This window comes from Rattus norvegicus (assembly GCF_036323735.1).
Source record: "Rattus norvegicus strain BN/NHsdMcwi chromosome Y unlocalized genomic scaffold, GRCr8 chrY_unlocalized_33, whole genome shotgun sequence".
NCBI lineage: Eukaryota > Metazoa > Chordata > Mammalia > Rodentia > Muridae > Rattus > Rattus norvegicus.
This window is the reverse complement of record NW_026947393.1, coordinates 244738-268705: the sequence shown is the minus strand read 5'-3', so window position 1 is coordinate 268705 and position 23968 is coordinate 244738. Positions and strand designations below refer to the sequence as shown.

The 23968-nt window shown below is 38.4% G+C and overlaps 2 long non-coding RNA genes across 4 annotated transcripts in view; one reads left to right on the top strand and one right to left on the bottom strand.

Moving 5' to 3' along the window:
* Positions 1-242: 242 nt before the first annotated feature.
* Positions 243-18939, bottom strand: LOC120099704 (uncharacterized). Of its 2 annotated transcripts, XR_010062400.1 has the most exons (5): positions 18840-18939; positions 15542-15768; positions 14075-14146; positions 738-787; positions 243-370 (listed from the first exon to the last, which is right to left on the bottom strand). It is a non-coding gene; the product is annotated as an uncharacterized LOC120099704 (long non-coding RNA). The 2 variants fall into 2 exon arrangements; XR_005498858.2 differs by lacking the exons at positions 243-370; positions 738-787 and adding an exon at positions 9437-13444.
* LOC134484710 (uncharacterized) overlaps positions 18910-23968 on the top strand; it is a 20306-nt gene continuing 15247 nt past the window's right edge. For both annotated transcript variants that reach the window (XR_010062399.1, XR_010062398.1), the window contains exon 1: positions 18910-19303. This is a non-coding gene — a long non-coding RNA (uncharacterized LOC134484710). The remainder of the gene's footprint in view (positions 19304-23968) is intronic.

Genomic DNA, 23968 nt, shown 5'->3' with positions numbered 1-23968 from the left:
ATGCTGTTTGAAAAGTCAGATGAAGAGTTTTACCATAGTTGTTCCTCACTGTAGCAATATTAATGTAGATGGAAGAGCATATGATAAATTCAGCTCTGTTCACAAACTGGTTAATTGCCAAGAAAATCACAAACAGTTGTGAGTTGATTCTAGTCAGAGTCCCAGAAAAGTCAAATATGAAATGCAAAATTTCAGAGCTCTTCAAAGACTGTCTATGAAAGAATTTGCTTGCAAAACACTGTCCTAAAATATTTATTCCATTCAGACTTTTATATTTTGCTTTGATGTTTATTAATAATGCAACTGCAGGTCTCTTCTCTGGTCTCCAGTGCGAAGGATTCATTCCTAAAAAAGATGTATCTGCAGATGACTAAAAATATAAAAATAAGAATAGATCTTGATTAAAGTTCTGAGTTAAAGATGCAACATCCTATCACAAAGATCATATTAGAATTAGATTTGACATATATGTGTATATATTTTTATTTTTAGTGTCTTCTTCTATCTGTTCGCACGGATTTTATTGAGAATATGTGTGTATCGGTGTAAATTAGTATGTAATACTCAGTCTTCCTCTCTTTCTGTCAGTTGTCAGTAATGGAGTAGAAACACTTTTTTTTATTTTTATCAAAGTTAATAAAGATTTATTATAGGTACAGGGACAGAAGATAAAATATGGATTGGGTTTATCTATGTAATTTTTCAATAATAAGTATATCCCAAAATATGGATTTTACCTTTGAGCAAACCTTTTGTATAGTCCTTAAGGAATGAGATGTGAATGTCTCTGTTGGAAACATGAACATATTATATTATAAACATTATATGTATACAATAATCTATTCCTTTGTTTACATTTCAAATGTCATTTCCCCAATTGGCCTTTCTTTCTTGAATCACACAAGCCATTTTGATCCTCTTAGTTTCTAAGGTGGTGCTCCCCCATCTACATACCCACTTCCACTTTAGTCCTCTACCATCCCCCTTCTCTGGGATATGGCATCTCCACAGGACCAATTGACTCCCTTCCCAGAAATGGAAGATGAGGCAGTAGTCTTCTCCATATGCTCTACAATCTATGTAGCAGAAGCCATCTACTGGCACAAATATACACTTGTTTGTGCTAAATTTCCTGAGACTCTGAAGGGTAAACTTTATTGATAGTGTTGTTCTTCATATTGGGCTCCAATCCCCTTCAGATCCTTCAGGCAATCCACTAGCCATGCTTTTCTGGCTCTCAGTTTCTGTCAAATGGTTATGTGTATGTGAATCTGTCACCATCTGGTAATGGCAGAGCCCCTCAGATGACAGACATATTAGGGTCTCATCTGCAAGCACATCTTGATATCAGGAGTCATCGGAGGATTTGGAGTCTGTGGATGAAATTGTTCTTCTAGTCTGGTGGTCTCTGGATTGCCTTTCCTTCAGTCTCTGCTCCTTTTTTTTCTTTGCATTTTTTTCATTTTGGACATTTATAAGTTAAAGATTTTGAAATGTGTGGGCATCACCTTCTCTTCACAGGTGGGCATGTCTAGCTACAGGAGGTAGTCTCTTGTGGTTCTATCTCTTTGCTGCTTACTATCTCAACTACCATAGTCCCAGTAAATTTATGGAACCCTCTTGCATCCCTGGCATCTGTGACTTTCCTGGAAATGCCCAAGTTCAACACCCACCACTGATGCTTATTGTTATTTATTCCAATGTTCCTGTAGATTTCTCTTTTGTCTTTATATTGTTTCTACACTCCCAATTTTGTCCACTCTTCTCTACTTCTAGCAAGGTCCCTCCACTCCTCTCTCTTTTATTATCATTTTGCTCTCAATTCTAAGTCGGTTGCAAGAATCTGCAGTATGGCCTTCTAACATTTTACCTTCCATGTGATAAATGATTTGTGTATTGGGTATACTGATCTTTTCGGCTAACATCCACTTCTCACTAAGTACATCCCATGTTATGTCCTTTTCGATCTCTGTTTCTTCACTAATTTCCAGGTCCATCCCTTTGCCTACAAAGTTCTTGGTTTCCTCATTTTTAATACCGAGTAGTATTTCTTTGTTTAAATATAGCACACTTTCTGTATTTATTCCTAAGTTGAGTTGACGTATATCATGACTGTTTGCAGCATTTGACTTATATAAGTAAGGCTGCCCTGAACATGTTCAACCACTTGTCACTGTTATATGTGGATCATATTTGAGTATTTGCGTTGAAGTGATTGGTAAAGCCGGGTCTTCAGGCAATGCTATTTGCAATATTCTCTGAACCTCCACATTGATATCCAAAGTGGCTATACATATACAAATCCCACCAGCAGTGGAGGAGTGTTCCTTTTTCTCTACATCATAGCCTACTCTGCTACTGCATTAGTTTTTTGTCTTAGTCACACTGATTGGTGTAATGTAAGACTCTCAAGTTCATTTCAGTTTGTATTTTTCTGATAACTAAGGATTTCGAAGATTTCTTGAAATGTTTCTCAGCTACTGAGATACCTCAGTTCAGAATTCTTGTTTTAGCTTGCTAACCCAGTTTAAAAGTTGGATACTTTGTTGTGTGGGAGTTTACCTTTCTGAATTATTTCTATATTTATTATTATGGCACTTTACCAGATATAGGGTTGGTTAAAATCTTTTCCAAATGTGTAGATTTCTGTTTTATCCTATTGGCAGTGATCTTTGCGTTAACAAAAATTTTAAGATTGTTGAAATTTTATATATTGACTGGTGATCTAGTAGCCTGAACCTTTGGTATTTTGTTCTGTAAACTTTCTCCTGGCAAATGTGTTTTAGGCACTTTCTGACATTTTCCCTTCTGTTGGTTTCTGCATATATGGTTTTATATAGATTTCCTTGATACACTTGGACGCGAACTTGTAAGAAAGAGAAAGAAATGGATCAATTGGCACTCAGCTATATCCAGACCAACAGTTAGGTAGCATCCTTTCTTAAAATGCTTTCTGTTATGTACAACATACTTAGTCATCAGGTAAATGCACATCAAAACAACCCTGAGATTCCACCTCACATAAGTCAGAATGGCTAAGATCAAAAACTCAGGTGATAGCAGATGCTGGAGAGGATGTGGAGAAAAAGGAACATTCCTCCATTGTTGTTGGGATTGCAAACTAGTACAACCTCTTTGAAAATCTGTCCTGAGTTTCCTCAGAAAATGGACATTGCACTGCCTGAGGACCCAGCTATACCTCCCCTGGGCATATACCCAAAAGATGATCCATCATACAACAAACATACATGTTACACTTTGTTCATATCAGCCTTATTCATAATATTCAGAAGCTGTAAAGAACCCAGATGCCCTTCATCAGAGGAATGGATACAGAAAATGACATATATTTACACAAAGTACTACTACTCAGCTATCAAAAACAATGAGTACATGAAATTCATAGTAAAATAGATGGACCTAGAAAATAATCATCTGGTGTGATCTTTCCCAATCACAGAAAACACACAAAGTATGGATTCATTGATAGGTCGATATTAGCCCAAATGCTCAAATTTCCTAACATACAATGCACCGAACACATGAAACACAAGGAGGGCCAAAATGCAGATGATTCACTCCTTCCTTATATTTAGAGTAACTAAAATATAAATAATAGGTGTAGGTAGGCATTGTTTTAAGGAGACTGAAGGAATGGCCATTCAGAGTCTGCTGGACATGTTCCCCCATATATATATACCCAAACTTGAAAAGATTGATGAAGCTAAGAAGTGCATGCTGGCAGGAACTGTATATAGATCCCTCCTGAGAGACACAGCTAGAGCATGTGAAACACAGAGACAAATGCCAGCAGCAAATCACTGAACTAAGCATAGGACATCCTTTGGAGGAATTAAAGGAAGGACTGAAGAGGCTAAGGGACTTACAACCTCAAAGAAAATACTGCCAGCAAACTAGATCTTTCAGGTACTAAATCACAACCCAACTCCATATGTAGCAGTGAATAGCCTTTTTGGGGCACCATTGTGAAGCTCTTGGTCCTAATAAGATTGGACCCTTCATGTAGGGGAAAGTACGGTCGGGTGCTTTAATGATAGGAATGGATGTGGAGGGTACAACCACATTATAGAAGGGGAGAAGGAGAGGTTCGGGCTGATGGCCTGGAACCACAGAAAGGAATAAAATATGAAATGTAAATAGTAAATACCAAATTTAATAAAAATGGGAAAAATTGTAATCTTAAACGTCAAAAATCTTACTCTTAAAGAAATATAGCTTTTGAGATTTTAAAACATTTATTTCCTATGGAGATGAATATTGTTTATACACATGGAATACAAGTGCTCTGCACTATATTAGCTAGTTATATGGAGCCTCAGAAATGAACTCAGGTGTTCTAGAAATATCTTTCACTATAATTTTAAAAAGTTTTTGAATTATTTCTACATTTATCTGATACTTCTTTATTGATTATGTCCAATTGCTGTTAAAAAGATACAGAAAAGTACTTATTCTTTTTACAAACATTGTTACTCATATTCCAGCACTGACTCAATATGAATTAGGGTGGATATTATAAGGTATTATTAACCTACTGTCTCCCTGTAAAAGTAAATTCTGTAAGTAATTATTTATTGTATCTTGATTTTTTTATTGTATGAAATATCAAAATCTACATTGACATGCCATTATCATTTACTTAAACTATTAATTTAATCGATTGTAATATGGACCACATGTAGTGTACCATAGGAGAAATGTAAGGATTGCTGTAAAGCGTACTGTCTCCACTTTGTTAAGCTTGGTATGTATCAAAATCAGAAAGGTATAGTGACTCATATTGACATGTAAAAATGATGTAATTACATATGGTGTCTTCTGCTGTGAAAATGATAAGCAAGCTTAGTATTTAAGATTTTAAATATTTAATGGAATCAAAGTTATGTTAGATTGCTTTTAATGGTAATCTTCTGAGGAGATAATTGGGCCTTAGTAACCAATGCCCACAAATATGATACACTCCTCTGCTTATTATTTTAAATTAATAATACCTGGAGTAGGCAAATGCTGTATGAAGTTTCATCCACTATACCCCTGTTTAGAGATTGGATATGTCAGAGATGAAAAGGGTTATCTTCGGTTCGTTATTGAATTTTATTTAATTAAATGAATGTTTTCAAAAAGAAATATTAAAGAATATACACATACATGAACAGATTTTTGTCAAAGGTTATTGTTAATGTTTTCACACTGTGTAATTTCGCTATAGGGTCATGCAATATTGTTAATGTATCTGAGGCATTCATCCCATTAAATCGTCCAATAATGTTCAGCATGTTCAAATTACCAACATCCATATTGAAACCTGTACCAACTTTTAACTTCATTTCCTTTTCTGCTCTTTTACAATTTGATGCCATTTTTCTAGTATTTACCATGTATTTATAAATTAACCTGTTTCTGTAACCCACTCAGAATCACTTGTGTATATTCTTCAACAACTTTCACTCAATATGAAAGTTCAGGTCTTTTACACTTTTTGTTTACAATTGAATGAAGCACTTCCCTGCACAAGGTCTTCTTCTACAACTCTGGGTTCTCTTCCAGAAGTGTTCTTCCTATGATTCCTGTCACATAGCCAGGTTTCTGTTTTAGGTCTGAGTAGAACTAGAACTTTGTAACAACTTTGTTTTTCCTGTCTAAAGTTTCAATGGAAAAAAAAACTCTTGGTACATAATTTATTAGGGGAAAATAGATCATTTTATTTTCTCAAATAAAGAGAAACTATAAAATGGTTGATGTTGAAAATGGTACTTGAAAGAGAGAAGGGGATAGTGATCACATTGGTGACAGAGAAATAATAGTTATCTGTAAGAGAACAATGGTAGTAAAGATAAAAAATGATGGATCATGATTAATTTTCATGAGAGCACATGAGGAATTGTTGGAGACTTAAACATTGTGATAGGATTTGAGATAGAATGCAGAGCAGGATAGAAAGTAACGAAGATTTTAAATTGGAGACAAAGTTTGAAGTTTTCCATTTAAGTAACAAAGACAAGATGATGGGATAATTTAACAGATTAATGTAAAGGAAGTTAAGTATTTAATGTCTCTTAATTACCTGAGAGGATATTACAAATAGACATTATATTTTAATTATTATGGCTGATAAATCTCCCTTTAGGTATTAAAATATGAACATAATTCACATTTAAAATTTGCTTCATATAGGAAGATATTTTCATATTTTAATACTAGTTATTTCATGATCGATGATTCTGAGTATGTGATATTTGTCTACTTTTCATCAGTGATCTTTCATCTTTGTAACTATGTATGTATGTATGTATATATGTATGTATGTATCTAGTTTTCTATCTATCTATCTATCTATCTATCTATTTATCTATCTATTACTCTGATCTATCACATATAGCAATCCATTTGTTATATTTTCTACCTTACATAGGTCTTGAATCCTGAAATTATATCACATGCTGGAAAAACTAATGAGATATGTCACATGCTAAAACATATGTACAGTGACATTACTAAATTAAGTCTTTGTGTTTTTATCAAATAGATAATGAAATTTGATAGTATAATAATCACCTACATTGAATCTATTTTCTGAACTGTGATTTTAAAATGAATCAAATTTATAGAGCAGCTTTTAAAATTCTTGAGTGCTAATGCATTTAGCAATAAAGTTTCATAAAATTAGAAAATAGAGTTCGTTTTTATGTTACATATTTATATGTATATACATGTACATACACACATACAAACAAATATATCTATATATACATATACACACATATATATATATACATATGTTTATCTGTGTCAACATACACATTTATGTATATACACATACACACATGTATATGATATATACATATGTCCTGATGTACACATACATATATAGACATATATACAAATATACATATATACATACATGCTTTTTCAAAGTAAAGACCTTGCTTTTAGAAGAATTTGCCTAGGCATGACATATATGGTTTAGCCAAAGAAGAGAAAAATGTTGTTATTTCTAAATGACTCTGTAATCATTTTTTCTTGTTTAACATGATGATTGTTTAGCGATCTGACTTCCATGTACTTGGGGATTGATATGATGTCCTTTGCTTCTCTAATTCACTCATACACTTACTCCAAAAATAAGTGATTCCTTATTATGTTTCCAGTACATATATAGAGAATTGACTTATAAAAATATATTTGTAGTTTCTGCTTTCCTTCAAGGGCTTCACCATCTAGTGAATATATAATCAAATATCATTGTTTATTAAATATATAATCTGCACAAACAATTTTCTTCCTATATATATCATTTTGATCCTCCAAAAATTCATTTAGTTATCAGTCCACTTCTTTTTTTAAATACTAGAAACAACAGTGTGAAAAATTCCTCTTTAAAATAAGATATAATGAAGTTAAAATTCAAGTTCCCATAATATATTGCTCCAAGTCATTTTTAAAAATGTATTATACTTGATGCCTTAAGTCACCAAGTTTAATAAATTGTAACTATTTTTTTAGTAAAATATAAAACAAAATAAAATCTAAGGGAAATATATTAATAAGATACAACTACAAATTGTTTATCCACTCACATATTCCCTTCTATATCTTTACATTTAATATAGAACTAGAGGATTGGGGATTTAGCTCAGTGGTAGAGTGCTTGCCTAGCAAGCACAAGGCCCTGGGTTAGGTTCTCACCTCTGGAATAAAAAAAAAAATAGAACGAGAAAATAATTAAAACCCCTAACACAACTTCCTACAACCCTGGGATCAATGTTTGGAAATGGAATTTTCGAGATGAAAAGTGAAAAAAAAAAGTGAAAGTATGTGACCCTGCTAGTAGATGCTTGAAAAAACATGTATACTTAGGTTGATGTTCTACAATATAAACCTGACTTATCCCTACAACTAGATGGTGTGTGCTTTTGGCCAAACAGAACAGGAAAATTAACAGATGAGCTCCATGTCTGACACACTTTTTTTGTAAATTTGCTTGAAATCATAGTTTTGATAATTATCATCTTAACCAAAGACAGCATTAGGCTTACATACTCACAAGCGCCTTGTTTTCACCTTTTGTTAACTAACTGTATTTTATTTCATACAAGAGTAAGAATAAGTAACTGCTATTGAGATGGTTTTAAGGGTTTGTAGTACCATTACAGCTCATAAGTTGTAAGTGTTTTTAAACTTTTTTATAGGAAACATGGTCAAAGCATGTACTCTGTCTTAATTTTTCTCATCTGATCACATATTGGATTACCCATTTCAACATTAGCTGCAATAGCTGTAAATGATTGGAATGATCTCTATCCCACTGAGGAGAAAATCATGTACAGAATTACTCAGCTACAGTAATATATTTGTAGCAGCAGCAAAAGTTTCAAATACCTTATATTTTTCAAGGAAAAGTTGACTATACAGACTATGGCAAACACTTAAAGCAGCAGCAGCAATGTTTCTGACTCTTGAGTCTCTGCTGATCTTCAAATCCCTGAGAGCGGCACAGCATATAACTTCTCTCTTTCCAGGTTACTGACAGAAGCCTGGTTGTTTCTCGTATGTTGTGCAACTGCTGTTATTTCCTGTTTGTTATGACAACTCTACAAAACTGGACTACTAGTGTATTCATGAAATACTTTCTATTGGAACAGACTGCCTCTGCTAAACTGTGAACTGATATTCTGCTTTCCAGACAACACAGATGGGAGTTGCTCCAGTGAACCTTTCTTTCTTTTTTTTTTTCTTTTTTCTTTTTTTTGGAGCTGGGGACCGAACCCAGGGCCTTGTGCTCGCTAGGAAAGTGCTCTACTGCTGAGCTAAATCCCCAACCCCTCCAGTGAACCTTTCTAAGCAGGGCCACCAGCACACCCATCAAAGCCCCCCATTCTTTCTTTTGCCTTGTGTGAGTGGAGGGCTATAAAGGAGGGTAAAGCTTTTAAGAGTCATCATCAAACATAGATATGTGGAAAAAAATAAAGTATAATTTGAAGAGTTATCAGCTGTGGGCTTTCCTTGGAGTGGAATATTACTCAGGCATTTGATGTATGCTGCATGGCAGGACCCTGAGGATACCAAGTTACTACAAAATGGCTGGGATTCTCTGGTTCTGTATGTATCAGTGAATATAAAATTATCATAAGTAGTGGCAAGAAACAGGAGGTTTGAGGTCTGGTGGAGGGAGAACAAAGATGGTTCCTGTGTGCAAAATCCATGGCATCTCAGCTTCATAAATTCAAATAAATCTGGGTTAGAGAGGGAGTGACAGACACACACCAGACATGCTGTGCACTATACCAATAATAGCAAAGAGCTAACTTTTCTGCTGTATATATTTTGATTTCAAACCAAACCAAAGAAAACAAACAAACAAAAAAAAAAACAAAGAACTATGAGTGTGAATAAAGATTCACTGGAAGAACTTTGTCGGAGGCTCTCAATATTCAACACTAAATAAATAATCTAAAATCAATGATGACCCACTCACTCATGGAGCTGGGCACAAAGTAAACTTGGCGATAATATTTTGAAACTGCATTGAATCCCATGGTAAGTGTTCATTGTGCAATATGTTGAAAATATTTGCACGCTATTTTTTTTTCAGTCGGTACAAGTTTTTAGTCATTTGTGTGAACATTCAGCTTCCTGAGGTCCAGGCTCTCTAACCATTGTATTCCTGCTGCAAGGACAGCACTGACAGCAGTGAATCATAATGAGCTCTTGTCCAGTTACAGAAGAAGGAATTGAGGGACTAAACTACAAATCAAAGAGTTCACAGGTAGGGATCCATGGCTCCAGCCACATATATAGAAGAGGATGGCATTGTCTGGCATCAATAGGAGGAAATGCCTTGTCCTATAAAGTCTGGTTTTTCTAGTGTAGGGGATGCCAGAATGTTGAGGTGTGAATATGCAGGCAGGATTGGTAGCAATCTCAAAGAAGCAGGGGGAGGGTGGATGGAAGAGACGGGAACCAGAAAAGGGTATAAAATTTGAAATGTAAATACATAAAATATTCAATTAAAAAAGAAGGAAATGAGGTAGAAAGTTACAGGAGGCTTAACTCAAAAGAGTGAGAGAGCTTCTAGATGCTGGTATAAGTCAAAGATTAAAGCATTTTAGTTATGTATGAAAGGCAAGGGTCAGGAGACTATAGCATTTTATGTTTTTCAAGAAAAATCATTGAAATAATAGTTCCATTTCTTATATGAACACAGAAATTTTGCAGCCATCTTTGTTTGATGGGGCCTGTTGTACCTCCCCTTGATCAGAGGGGTCTTCTCCAACAAATTTTGGAGGAGAATTGGAAAGATTGGAGAACTGTAAGATAGGGAATGAACATTTGAAACTCCTTTGGAAACTCTGTGGGACAGAAAGCTGATCACACAGAAGACTGGGCAATACTGAGACCTCAGGGAAGGAGAGACTGCCAATTCTGCCCACCTGGGCCCACATCCCTTGCCACAGACGAAACTGCAGAGTGTGTCTGAACACATGAATATAGGAGCAGTCAAGCTGCAGGATTCCTGCAGTCCAAACTGCACCTGGATCTGAATTGGTCCAAAAAGCATTCTACACCCAAATCTCTTGTGGGGTGGGGAAGACTTATACCATCAGAGGGGCAGAAACCCCTGAAAACTCTTCTCACATTCCTGACTCAAGAAAAAAACACCTAGTTCCATCTGGGCCTCCTGTTCATAGGGACTTAGGAACAGTAGGGGCAGGACATTTCTGATTGCGGCTCTCATAGAAACCTGAAAGTCAACCGGAGGAGCGACATCAGACCTGAGACCAGAGGTGAATCAAACTTTTCTGCTCTAAGTGACCTGACTGGTGGACTCAGGACAAGCAAAGGCAGAAATCCTCTGGGACCAGGAACTTCCGGTTTCTAGCTGGCTCCTGAACCTCGTGATCCCAGCCCAGAGCTCCCTGCTCTTAAATGCAGAGACAGAATGCTGATCACCCAGGAGTGTGGACAATACTGAGCCTACAAGAAACTGAGACTTCCAGGTCTGCGCACCGTTATACACATCTCTGGCCCAAGACAAAACAGCATAGTGCTTCTGGCCCAGGAATATAGCGGAGTAAAACTGCAGGACCACCATGTTCCAGACTGTGCCTGGATCCGAATTGACCTGATCAAACAGCTCCCTGCACCCAAAAGCTGATGGTGGGGGGAATAGAACACTCCTGGGAAACCAGAGGAGACAATTCTCTGCCCAGATTCCTGACTCAACAGGAAAACACCTTGTGCCATCTGTGCATCCCCCCCTCCCACAGAGGAACATAGGAGACGTAGGTGCAGGTCCTTCTGATTCCTACCCACAGGGACAGCTGAAAGCCAGTGGACAGGAAAACTATCCACCTGAAAGGAGAAAACTCTGTTCCCATAACAGGGATCTACATACATAAAAGACACCTTACTAAATCTCAAAGCACACACTGCACCGAACACAATAAGAGTAGGAGATTTCAACTCCCCACTCTCATCAATGGACAGGTCATGGAAAACAGAAACTAAACAGAGATGTAGATAGACTAAGAGATGTCATGAACCAAATGGACTTAACAGATAATTATAGAATATTCTATCCTAAATCAAATGGATATACATTCTTCTCACCACCTCATGGCACTTTCTCCAAAATTGGCCATATAATTGGTCATAAAACAGGCCTCAACAGATACAGAAAGATAGAAATAATCCCATGCATCATATCAGTCCACCACGGGATAAAGCTGGTCTTCAATGACAATAAGGGAAGAACGCCCACATATACGTGGAAGTTAAACAATGCTCTACTCAGTGATAACCTGGTAAAGGAAAAAAAAATAAAGAAATTACAGACTTCTTAGAATTTAATGAAAATGAAGGTACAGCGTACCCAAATTTATGGGACACAATGAAACCTGTTCTAAGGGGAAAACTCATAGTGCTGAGTGCCTGCAGAAAGAAACAGGAAAGAGAATATGTCAGCAGCTTGACAGCACACCTAAAAATCTAGAACAAAAAGAAGGAAATACACCCAGGAAGAGTAAAAGGCAAGAAATGATCAAACTCAGAGCTGAAATCAACCAAGTAGAATTAACGATAATCATAGAAAGAATCAACAGAACCAAAGGTTGGTTCTTTGAAAAATCAACAAGATAGATAAACCCTTAGCCAGACTAACGAGAGGACACAGAGAGTGTGTCCAAATTAACAAAGTCAGAAATGAAAAGGGAGACATAGCTATAAAATCAGAGGAAATAAAAAAAAACATCAGATCTTACTACAAAAGCCTATATTCAACAAAATTTAAAAATCTGCAGGAAATGGACAATTTCCTAGACAGATATCAGGTGCCAAACTTAAATCAGGAACAGATAAACCTTTTAAACATCCCCATAACTCCTAAAGAAATAGAGGCAGTCATTAAAGGTCTCCCAAATGAAAAAAGTCTGGGTCGAGATGTTTTTAGTGCAGAATTTCTTATTCATAATAGCCAGAAGCTGGAAAGAACCCAAATGCCCTTCAACGTAGGAATGAATGCAGAAATGCGGTACGTCTACCCAAAGGAATATTACTCAACTATCAAGAGCAATGACTTTATGAAGTTCATAAGCAAATGGATGGAATGGAAAATATCATCCTGAGTGAGGTAAACCAATGACAGAAAAACACATAAGGTATGCACTCATTGATGAGTGGCTATTAGTCCACCTTGTCGAATTACCCTAGATGCACAGAACACATGAAACTTAAGACAGATGATCAAAATGTGAATGCTTCAGTCCTTCTTTAAAAGGGGAACAAGAATGCCCTTGGGAGTTAATAGGGAGGCAAAGATTAGAACAGAGGTAGTAGGAATGCCCATTCAGAGCCTGAGCCACATGTGGCCCATACATATTCAGCCACCAAACTAGATACGTGGATGAAGTAAAGAGCTGCTTGCCGACAGGAGTCAGATGTAGATATCTCCTGAGAGACACAGCCAGAATACAGCAAATACATAGGCAAATGCCAGGAGCAAACCACTGAAGGAATCAGAGAAAGGACTGGAAGGGGCTCTGGACCCCATTTGAACAACAATGCCAACCAACCAGAGCTTCCAGGGACTAAGCCACTACCCAAAGACTATACATGGACTGACCCTGGACTCTGACCCCATAGGTAGCAATGAATATCCTAGTAAGAGCACCAGTGGAAGGGGAAGCCCTGGGTCCTGCAAAGGCTGAACCCCCAGTGAACGTGATTGTTGGAGGGAGGGCTGTAATGTGGGGAGGATGAGGAAGGGAACACCCAAAGAAGGGGACAGGGTAGGGTTAGGGGGATGTTGGTCTGGAAACCGGGAAGGGGAATAACAGTCGAAATGTAAATAAGAAATACTCAAGTTAAAGAATGTAATCAGATAAACCCATACCGATTTTCACTTCTTCATAATTTCAAGAAGAACCTGAAAGAGAATATATAATATTCCAGAGGCAAAAACAGGAATTTAAATTAGCCAGCATAAATATGTTTTTAAAATTTTCTTTTTTCTGTTATTTAATAATTCTGAGTATTCCTCTATAAATGATAAGACAGTTGTGTAATGTCTACCGATCCCGAAAGCCTGAAACACTGTGAAAAACTGTATTTCTCCCTATGTGGGTCTTTGGTCAGCATCCATTTCATTGCCCATCTAAATTCTCTGTTTCTCAAGTAGATCAGAGGACTACGTGAGGATGTCACTCTCATGTAGAGGACCAAGGAACTTTCCGTACTTGCATTTATTTGCTCTTGTGAGCATGTAAATAAAACTTTCAGTTCCAACAACAAAACATGGCCGTCCAATGGGATCCCCGTGAAAAAAAATCTTTCTTTCTGCCATCAGTGAACTTTAGCACACTGGTAACAACACAGACAATAATATAAAGGAATAATCCTGGAATAATAATAATAATAATAATAATAATAATAATAATAATAATAATAATAATGCCCTCGAGGTATCACAGACTAAGGAAAGTAAATGTTGAGCCCTGTTTTTCAAGGGATATTATATCCATGAAATCAAATTACCTCACACATAATAATCACTCACCCTGTCACGGCTTCAAGAGTGAGTTGAGAACCAGAGTGGCCTTTTCTTAGGAAAAGAGAAAGATCCATCAACCTTCCAAAAAGAAAACCAATCCAGACAGTCTGTGTGAGGATGGTTAGCTTATACATGACTAACACACACACACACACACACACACACACACACACACACACACACCACGCACACACACGCGCACACACACACATGCACACCGACACACAAGCACACAGACACACAAAGAAACACACACTCAGACACACACACAAACACACACAAACACATCTCTGATCTCTGTTTCTTAGAGTGTCCAGGTGCACACCAGGTGTGAAAGGATGAAGTGGGCCCAGGAAACTGTCAGTCAGCAGAATCTTGGTCTGCCTGCAAGTGAGTTAGGGGTTCCTCCAAGGAATTCAGTGTCACAGTTCTTTTCGAAGGTATTAGGTGATTTGCGGTGTGCATATATCTTACTCAGGGTGAAAAAGGGCTACACAAACCTTGGAGACCAGGACGTGGTTTTCGGGTGCATTTACATTGATGGAGACCTCCTTTGGTTGACCTTCTTTAATCTCTGTCCCAGCCTCAGTCTGTGGTTCAGGGATCTCCGTTTGACCTCCTCAGAAATCGACTCCACTGAATGTGCCCCATCCCCACCCGTGAGGTCTTGCTTGCTCGAGTTCAAAGGATTTCAGTTTCGGACTCTACTTTCTCCATCAGATTAAATCCTCAGGAAGGTCGCCCTCTAGATGCCATGAATTAACCAGTCCATCGACTTTCTGCATTAACCCGAATGTCCCCTAATTCTGGCCAGTTCTCTCTGCACTGAGCTATCTCTCCGTCATCCCCACCGACCCTCTGCTCCTGTCCTCAGTCGCCCTCAAACACTCACAGAATCTGTTCCAGATTTCCTTTCAGAGAGGTCGATGCTTTCCCCCTCACGGGCGTTCTTGTTTCCTATGTCCTCTCTGCATTTGTAGATTGTAGATGGAATGAGATTTATCGCACAGCTGATACCATGCATAGGTAAACGCCAGCCATGTTTGTGTCTCTAGGTCTCAGTTCCCTCTCGAGCTGTTTTTTTTTTTTTTTTTTACAGTTTCATATATTTTCTCTTAAGCTTCATGATGTCATGCCCCATGCAATGATGTCAATTCTAGACCCCATTATGTGATGTCCCCGCCCTAATGATGTCATGCCCCACCCCATGATGTCATGCCCCACCCCAATGATGTCACACCCTGATCCTGTTAGGTCATGTTCCCGGTACCCTCCTTGCCAGAATGATTGTATCTATTTATCAGGTAACATTCTGAATGCTGACCTGGCACCACACTCCTTCAGTCTCCCACCATTTACAGTCCCTCCTTCTAACCTCTCCCCTTCTTCTCTGAGAGAGTGGAGGACCCCTCTGGGTACACCCTCTCCCCTGGCACATCAAGTCTCTGCAGGACTAGATTTATCGTCTCCTACCAGCTCTTGAAAACGCAGCCCGGGTAGGAGAACAGGATCCACAGACAGGCGACGGGTTAGTGACACCACGTGAAGACCATTGTGCTCCTCTGCCTCTCTCAGTCCTTCCCTCAGCTTTTCAGTGAGACTCACTGAGCTCCATCTGATATCAAGCCCTGTGCCTCTGCTTCTGTATCAGTCGGCTGCTTGGTGGAGCATTGCAGAGGACAATAACGCTACCCTCCCATCTGCAACACAAGAAAGGACCGTGAATAATGTCAGTTTTGCTGATTGCCCAGGGGAAAAGTCTCACATCCGGCCACTTATCCTTTGGCCATTCCCTCATTTCCTGTTCCATCTCAGTCCCTGTGTTTCTTATAGAGGGGGCAATTTCTGGGTCAAAATTTTGGGGGTGGGTTTGGGTACTTATCCATCCAACTTGGGTCCTCTGTGGCTACTGAAAGTGGCCATTTAAGAATCTGTATCCCCACTGTAACAAGTCTCAGCTAAAGTCACCGTCAAGGAAGCCAGGGTAGCCTCACAAATCACAGATTGCTGGCAAATCATACAGATAGTACCCACCCTGGACAGTCACTGAATCAGTTTATTCACTTGGCCCTCTGCCCCTCTTGCCCGTCTCTACCAAGAAATGATCCTCAAACCCCATTTCCCTTCCCATCCCCACAGCCACTCAATTCTTTCCTTCCATCTGCCTCCTGTCATTATTTTATTCATTATTCTGAGTGAAATTCAAGCATTTTCTTAGGTCTTTCTTCGTGCTTAGCCTCTTTGGTTCCATAGATCATAGTGTGTGAATTCTGTACTTTATGGCTAATACCCTCTTTTAAGTGAATGTGTACATGTTATTTTGGGTCTCAGTTACCTCATTCAGGACAATACTTTCTCATTCCATCTACTTGACTTTATCTTCTCAGTGTCCTTATTTTTCATATGTGTGTAGTATACCATTGTGTAAATGAACCACATTATCTGTAGCCATTATTTGTTTTAGGGGTATCTGGCTTATTTCTATTTTCTGTTCACTATGAAGAAATCCACTAGGAAAATGATGGAGTACATGTCCTTGCGGTATGGCAAAGGTCTTTTCAGATATAAGGCCAGGTGTAGTATAACTGGGTCTTTAGGAAGAATATTCCCATTTTCTCAGAATCCACTGGACACATATGCTAAACATATACGGATTTGCTCTTCCCCCAGCAAATTCTATTTGTATCCTGATATTTATCTGCTTCCTCAAAAGAGGTTTCCCCCGGACAAGGCCTCTATCATAGACTCAGGTAATCGCATATTAACCTTCTTCCCATTTTACATGGTCAGTAAATGCTAGAGCCTATTACTGATAGCCAGAGGGGAAAGTTGGTACTGGAGGTTTGACTGTGGGGATATGTAGAGATGCAGAAGAGAGTAAGAGGAGAAGCGAGAAGGCTGAAGAAAAAGAGGAGGAAGTAATGATGGAAACAATCCATATGGCCTGGAGAAAGCACATCTAGCAAGGGGTTTTATGGTTTGGGAATAAGTTATAATAACGTTAGATCTACCCAATACACATTTATAGATTATAATTATAATAACCAGATTGTGTGTTTTCTTTATGGGCTCATTAGGTTTGGAAATTCCAACAAGCTTTCCTCAACAGTATTTCTGGATCAAATTTTCTGTTAATAGAGATCTCCTCTTGTATGGGCTCTAACCATTGCTCCATAGTCCAGTAGACACAGCTGTTTTTTTCCTCAGTCATGTCTCTTGTATTTTCTATGGACATCTGTGTCTTCAGTGTTCCAGGCCCAGTGTTCCTTTTTCTCAAGGTCTTCAATGATCTCACCAAGAGGAGTTTCAGTTTTCTCAACTCGTTCCACCTAGTTGACCGCAGCTTCACAATGTCCTTATTTTTCATAGGTGCATAGTATACCATTCCAAATATTTCCTGATAACAGTGAACCATGGTGAGCAGGGTAAATTTTCCCAAGGAAACTTAAAACATTCAATCTCTAAATCTACATCTCCTAATCCCATGATGCTTGGGTTGACTGAATGGCCATGGCATGAGCAGATTGTTCTAAGGGACATCAAAGCCATTTCCTTCTCCAGTAATGGCTGCCATCCCTCTGTCAGAGATTTTTCCCCTGGTAATTTTCGGTGACTGATATGATTTAGAAATTGTGAAAACATCTGCATGCTGGAAAGCCAGAGATGTTTCAGGTTGACCTTTCTTCCACAGCCAGGTGACCTTCACCAGAGGAATGGATACAGAAATGACCTATATTCACACAATGGACTACTACTCAGCTATCAAAAACAATGAGCGCATGAAATTCATAGGGAAGTGGATAGAACTAGAAAATATCATCCTGAATGAGGTTACCCAATCACAGAAAAACACACAAAGTTTGCACTCATTGATAATTGGATATCAGCCCAAATTCTCTAATTAACTATGATACAATGCACAGACCACATGAAACTCAAGACAGAGGACCAAAATTCAGATGTTTCAGTCCTTCCTTAAAATGGTAAATAAAATATCCATAAGAGGGGTAGGGAGGCATTGTTTTTCAGAGACTGAAGGAATGGCCATTCAGAGTCTGATGGACATGTGGCGCACACACACACACACACACACACACACACACACACACACATATATATATATATGCACCAAAACTATTTTGAATAAGAATTTGGGAGTTTATCATTTGAAGTCGGTACAAAATATTTACACTGTTATATTGACTTTGTAGCTGGGCCAACTGTGTTGACAAAATCATTGCAATAAATGGAATTATAAAACAGAATTTTTGAGTACACATTAAGGAATATTTATAAAGTCCCCTATCAAGGAATGTACAATAAGAATGTGAAATACAATATTCATTCAATTAAATATTTGTAGGGAGAATACTGGCCTTTGGGAAACAGAGAAAAGCTAGAAAATTGAACTATATGTTCACAGGAATGAACTTGGGAATTAATTATTATCTAGAAGAATCTCCTCCAATCCATATTTCTAAATCTTTTCTACCCATGCCAAACCCTGACTACCTTTGTAGGGAGAATACTGGCCTTTGGGAAACAGAGAAAAGCTAGAAAATTGAACTATATGTTCACAGGAATGAACTTGGGAATTAATTATTATCTAGTAGAATCTCCACCAATCGTATTTCTAAATCTTTTCTACCCATGCCAAACCCTGACTACCTTTCTCCATTCAGAACATGTAACCACTAATGAAGCAAGAGATTTCTCTAGCTTTAAAGAGATGGAGTATGTAAAGGTTTCCACTGTGTCACAGGAGACATACCTGGAAAGGGCACTCCAAATCTGATCAGTGTAAGGAAAACTGTTTAGGTATTAGGCCATGGCAGGTCTCAGTGACGTCATCATTAGTCCCTCCCTGAAATATCTCTTGTATCCTGGAGGTCCCTGTCTTCTTCTGTGATGTCACAAGTGTTGTCGTGCCTGCAACTGCCTCTCAGATATTCCTGCAGTACCTCTGGGGTATACTAATTGGCCTCTAATTGAAATAAACAGGGAGGAAGAATAAAGAGGATGAAGATATCAGTGATGGGGAAAAGAATGCTGGACTTCTGTCTTGGTATAACCAAAAAGGAAGAAATATGTGATACTTGGGATAGCACAAAGAGACCTTAGTAGTGATTGAGTGGGATCTCTGAAGAGATAGCCTTGATTTGACACTACCACATATGGGAATAAGGAGCTTGGAGCCTCTCAGAAACATATGGACTTCCCTGTTGTTTGGTTCCTGTAAGTCAGAGAATTTATATCATTAATTCTTTATTCCAAAAGCCAAGTGTTCAGCAGGGCATAGTTGTTTCCTGAGAGCTCATGGCCTTTCTTCTTTTGGTCAAGAAGAAAAAGGAAATAAGGAAGAAGGGAAAGACAAGTGTTGTGTCATCCCCTCAAAGTAAACTCCTCCATTCTTTGGATTCATATAGTGCAGTTTGTGTCTGGCACCGTTATCTGGGAGAGAGAAATGATTCTAGTTGAGATTTCATTATCTCGGGCATTCCACTAGTATTACTTTTTCTATCATTCCCTGAAAATGACCTTTAGATTTCTGAGTCAATAGCTGTGATTACATGGCAGTTATCTTCTCTTTTATTTCTTTCATTTTTTAATTTTTAAGCAAATTTTATTCATTTTTTCTAATTGGATATTTTATATGTACATTTCAAATCTTATTTCCCTTCCCAATTTCTTGACCATAAGATCCCAAACTGGCACCCCGCCTCTTCTACAACCCCCATTACTGTCCGTTTTCAGTTTACTGATTTGCCACTAGAATGCACTTCTGTATTTGATATGCTCTAGCTGTGTCTCACATGGAAGATCTATATACAGTTCCTGTCAGCATGCACTTCTAAGCTTCATCAATCTTATCTATTTTGGTGACTGATGTATATGTATTTCTGCCACATGTACGGCATAATCTGAATGGGATTCCGTCAGTCTCTCCTCTAAATTCATAGATAGCATTGTTCCATCTTTTAAAAAGGAGTGAAGCATGAACATTTTGTGTGTTCTTTTCTTGAGCTTCCAGTTGTCTGTGGACTGCATCTTGGGTAACTTGAGCTTTTTTGCCAATATTCACTTTCGATGGTTTCATACCATATGTGTTTTTCTGTACTTTGTTACCTCAATCAGTGTGATATTTTCTAGTTCATTCCATTTGTCTATGTCTTTTTTGAGATCATTGGTTTTGAAACCCTAGTAGTACACCATTTTGTAGATGTACCATATTTTCTGTATCCATTCCTCTGATGAATTCCATTAGGGTTTCTTCTAGCTCCTGGGTATTATAAATAAGGCAGCTATGAACATATTTGAGGATATGTCTTTTTTGTATGTTGGAGCATCTTTTGGTTATATACCCAGGAGAGGTATATCTGGGTCCTCAAGTAATGAAATTTCCAATTTTCTGAAGAATCTTCAGACTGATTTCCAGAGTGGTTTAACCAGTTCGTTATGCCACCAACAAAGATGGAGCTTTCCTCTCACTTGACATTCTTATCAACATCTGTTCTCTCCGGAGTTTTTATTTTAGCCATTCTTACATGTGTGAGGTGGAATCTAAGGGTTGTTTTCATTTACATTTCCTTGATGACTAAATATGATCAACATTTATTTAGATGCTTCTCAGATATTTGATATTCCTCAGTTGAGAAATCTTTACTTAGTTCTGTACCACAATTTTAATAGGATTATTTGTCTCTCTTAAGCGTAATTTCTTGAGTTCCTTGTATGTACTAGGTAATAGCCCTCTGTCAGATGTAGGATTGGTGTAGACCTTTTCCCAATCTGTTTCCTTCTGTTTTGTCCTAATGACAGTGTCTTTGGCAGACAGTTTTCTACTATATTGAAGAAATATCAATTAGTGAAACAGAAGAGGGACTGGTTCCTTCCTGACTTCTGTACGTGTCCTGAACAGTAATTGGAGGAACTAAACAACCATGTTCTATTCCTATAAGGCATGTCTATCTACACTCGTAGGTCTAGAGAGACTTAGCAGTGATCCTGGCCATATGCACATCAACTTTATGCTGACATAGTTTGTAGTTTTCATCCTGGCTTCTGTAACTACAGCCAAAGATGTTCTGAAGACAAATTACACCCAGTACAGATGTGGATATGCTTGAGGAGACTGTCTCCTTGGTTTTCTGAAGCATAGCTAAGGTAGACATAGGAAAACAAAACTCCCTGCTCAACTGATCTCTGGGAATGCTGACATTCTGGCTTCATCTCCTTATATGTTCTTGAATATCCTTTGGTGTTCTAGCATTGGACTGCAATGAAATACTATGCTGGAGAGGTGTGGGAAACACCTGAACTCTTCCATTAGAGATCAGCAAGATGAGCTGTATTTGCATTCAATTGATTGTGTACGTTTCTTGTCTTTGTTTGACAATGCAGTTCTGATGTCTCCTACTTCATTTTTCATGTGTCCAAGTTGTGGGAAAGCATACCTCACAATTGCTTCCCATCCTCCATCCTAGTGTCTTAGATTTTAGTGTAACCCTTCATATTTTATATTATCGATACACTATCCTAACTTTTTTTAACATACACATCTCTATTATCCCTGCACACTGTGTGTGTCTGTTTGTGTCTGTGTGTGTCTGTGTGTATCTGTGTACCTTTTGTGTCTATGTGTGTGTGTTTGTGTCCTTAAATAGTTAGTTTGTATGCAATTTACAGAAACCATTTTCACTGAAAGAATTCTCTGTAAAAAATCTATAAACTGTGGATGGGGCATAATCCAAATGGTCTCCCACAATGTGGCCTTCTAGAAAGATTAGCATTATCTGTAATAAAAGAATACGCTTGACAAGTAAGGGCAGGCTGACAGGAACTGGATGTAGATTTCACCTGAGAGAAACAGCCAGAATACAGCAAATACATAGGGGAATGCCAGCAGCAAACCATTGAACTGAGAACGGGACCCCCGTTGAAGGAAACAGAGACAGGACTGGAAGTACTTGAAGGGGCTTGAGAACCCATATGAACAACAATGCCAAGGAACTAGAGGTTCCAGGGACTAAGCCACTCCCTAAAGATTATACATGGACTGATCGTGGGCTCCAACCTCATAGGGAACAATGAATAGCCTAGTAGGAGCACCAGTGGAAGGGCAATCCCTTAGTCCTGCTAACATTGAATCCCCAGTGAAGGTGATTTTTGGGGCAAGGGCGGTAATGGGGGGAGAATGGGGATGGGAACAACCATATACAATGGGCTTAGGGGTTAGAGAGTGGGGTTAGGGAGATGTTGGCTCAGAAACCGGGAAAGGCAATAACAATTGAAATGTAAATAAGAAATACTCAAGTTAATAAAGAAAAAAAAGAATATGCTTCAAAGCAAAACTTGGAGGAAATACCCTGACATGTCTACATTATAGCTGTGAACTGTGACATTGTTTTCGTGGCTTCTGTAGTCAGACATGTGGCCTTTGAAGCCAAGCTGCATCCTGTGGATCTGTAAATAATCTGAGAGAGACTTTCAACTCGGACACATAAAGCATGTGAAATGCATGAAAAGACAGGTGCAGCCATTGTGACACTGCCATCCCAATGGATAAATGGAACTGTTGACAATCACAGAGTGGGATTCTCATGTCTGAAGTTTGACACCCAGCTAGGAATATGTAACCTGTCAGTTCAGTTCCTGAGTACCATCCAAAGGCCAAGGGTAGGCTCAGATGAAGTACTGATGAAGATAGGTGCTGTTCCTTGTGAGCTGCATGTGAGGGTATGTGGAAGACCACTCAGCCTCTTGTGACATGGGAGATCAGAGTAATGAGAAACAGACAAAGGGGACAATTCTGTGTTTTGTTTTGTTTTGTTTTTTGGGGGGGCCACCATAACTACGTTTTCCAGGCTAAGGATTTGCTCATGGAAATGTAGTGTCTCACATTGGTAAAGGCCAAGCTGTATGAAGCCTCAATATCAAAACTGTGTCCAAGGTTCTTTCTTAGTTACCTGGGATTTACAGGTAGTCCTTCATACCTTGTCTTCTAGATTCACAAATTCTTTTCTGGCTTCATGTACATAAGGCATATTCTTTCATTCTCTCTGTGTGTGTGTGTCTCTCTGCGTCTCTGTCATATTTTTTCCTCTATCCTAGAACAGTCTTTACTAATGATAACATATTTCTTGCCAGTTTAAGCACTTCCTTATCTTATAAACCCTAGTGTGATCTGAACTAGGTGTCCTCTGGAGAACCACAATTAGAAATAGAGTTGACATCCAACTCTACTAGACTAGAACTTAAACACCTGTGAAGATGCAGAATATTCAACAACTCCCAACAAGCTTAGGGCCCAATAAGCATGTATGGAAGGTAAATTTTCAGAGATCCAAGAAGTGCATGGCAGGCTGACCATGGGCTTGCTTCTCTTTGCTGGGACTGCCAGGATCATGACAAAAGTTACATGGGGCTCTAATAAACATGTATAGTTTAATAATACCTAGACTCTACACTTACTTTACCATTCCCTGTCTGTAGGTTTCTAATGGATGCTGTCCATAAATGTAGTAGTGACACCCTTTCAGGAGTATAGACGTTGTCACATGTGGCACCCAACAGAAGAATTTGACTTTTCTTCCCTGGTTGAAGCTCCTTATCATTGATCTACATATTTGTCCCCATGACTGATGCTTTGTTTTGGTGTGTGTGTGTGTGTGTGTGTGTGTGTGTGTGTGTGTGTGTGTGTGTCTGTCTGTCTGTCTGTCTGTCTGCCTGTCTTTGTCTCTGTCTGTATCTTTCCTTCATATAATAACTCTCCATAGTATAGCATGACTTCTTAATTGCTCATTCCAGGTTGACCCACCATGCTTTCTCTGACTGTTTTTGAGGTCTCAAATTGCACCTATGTTAACCAATGCACCTGTAGCCTGACCTGTGAACTGCTGC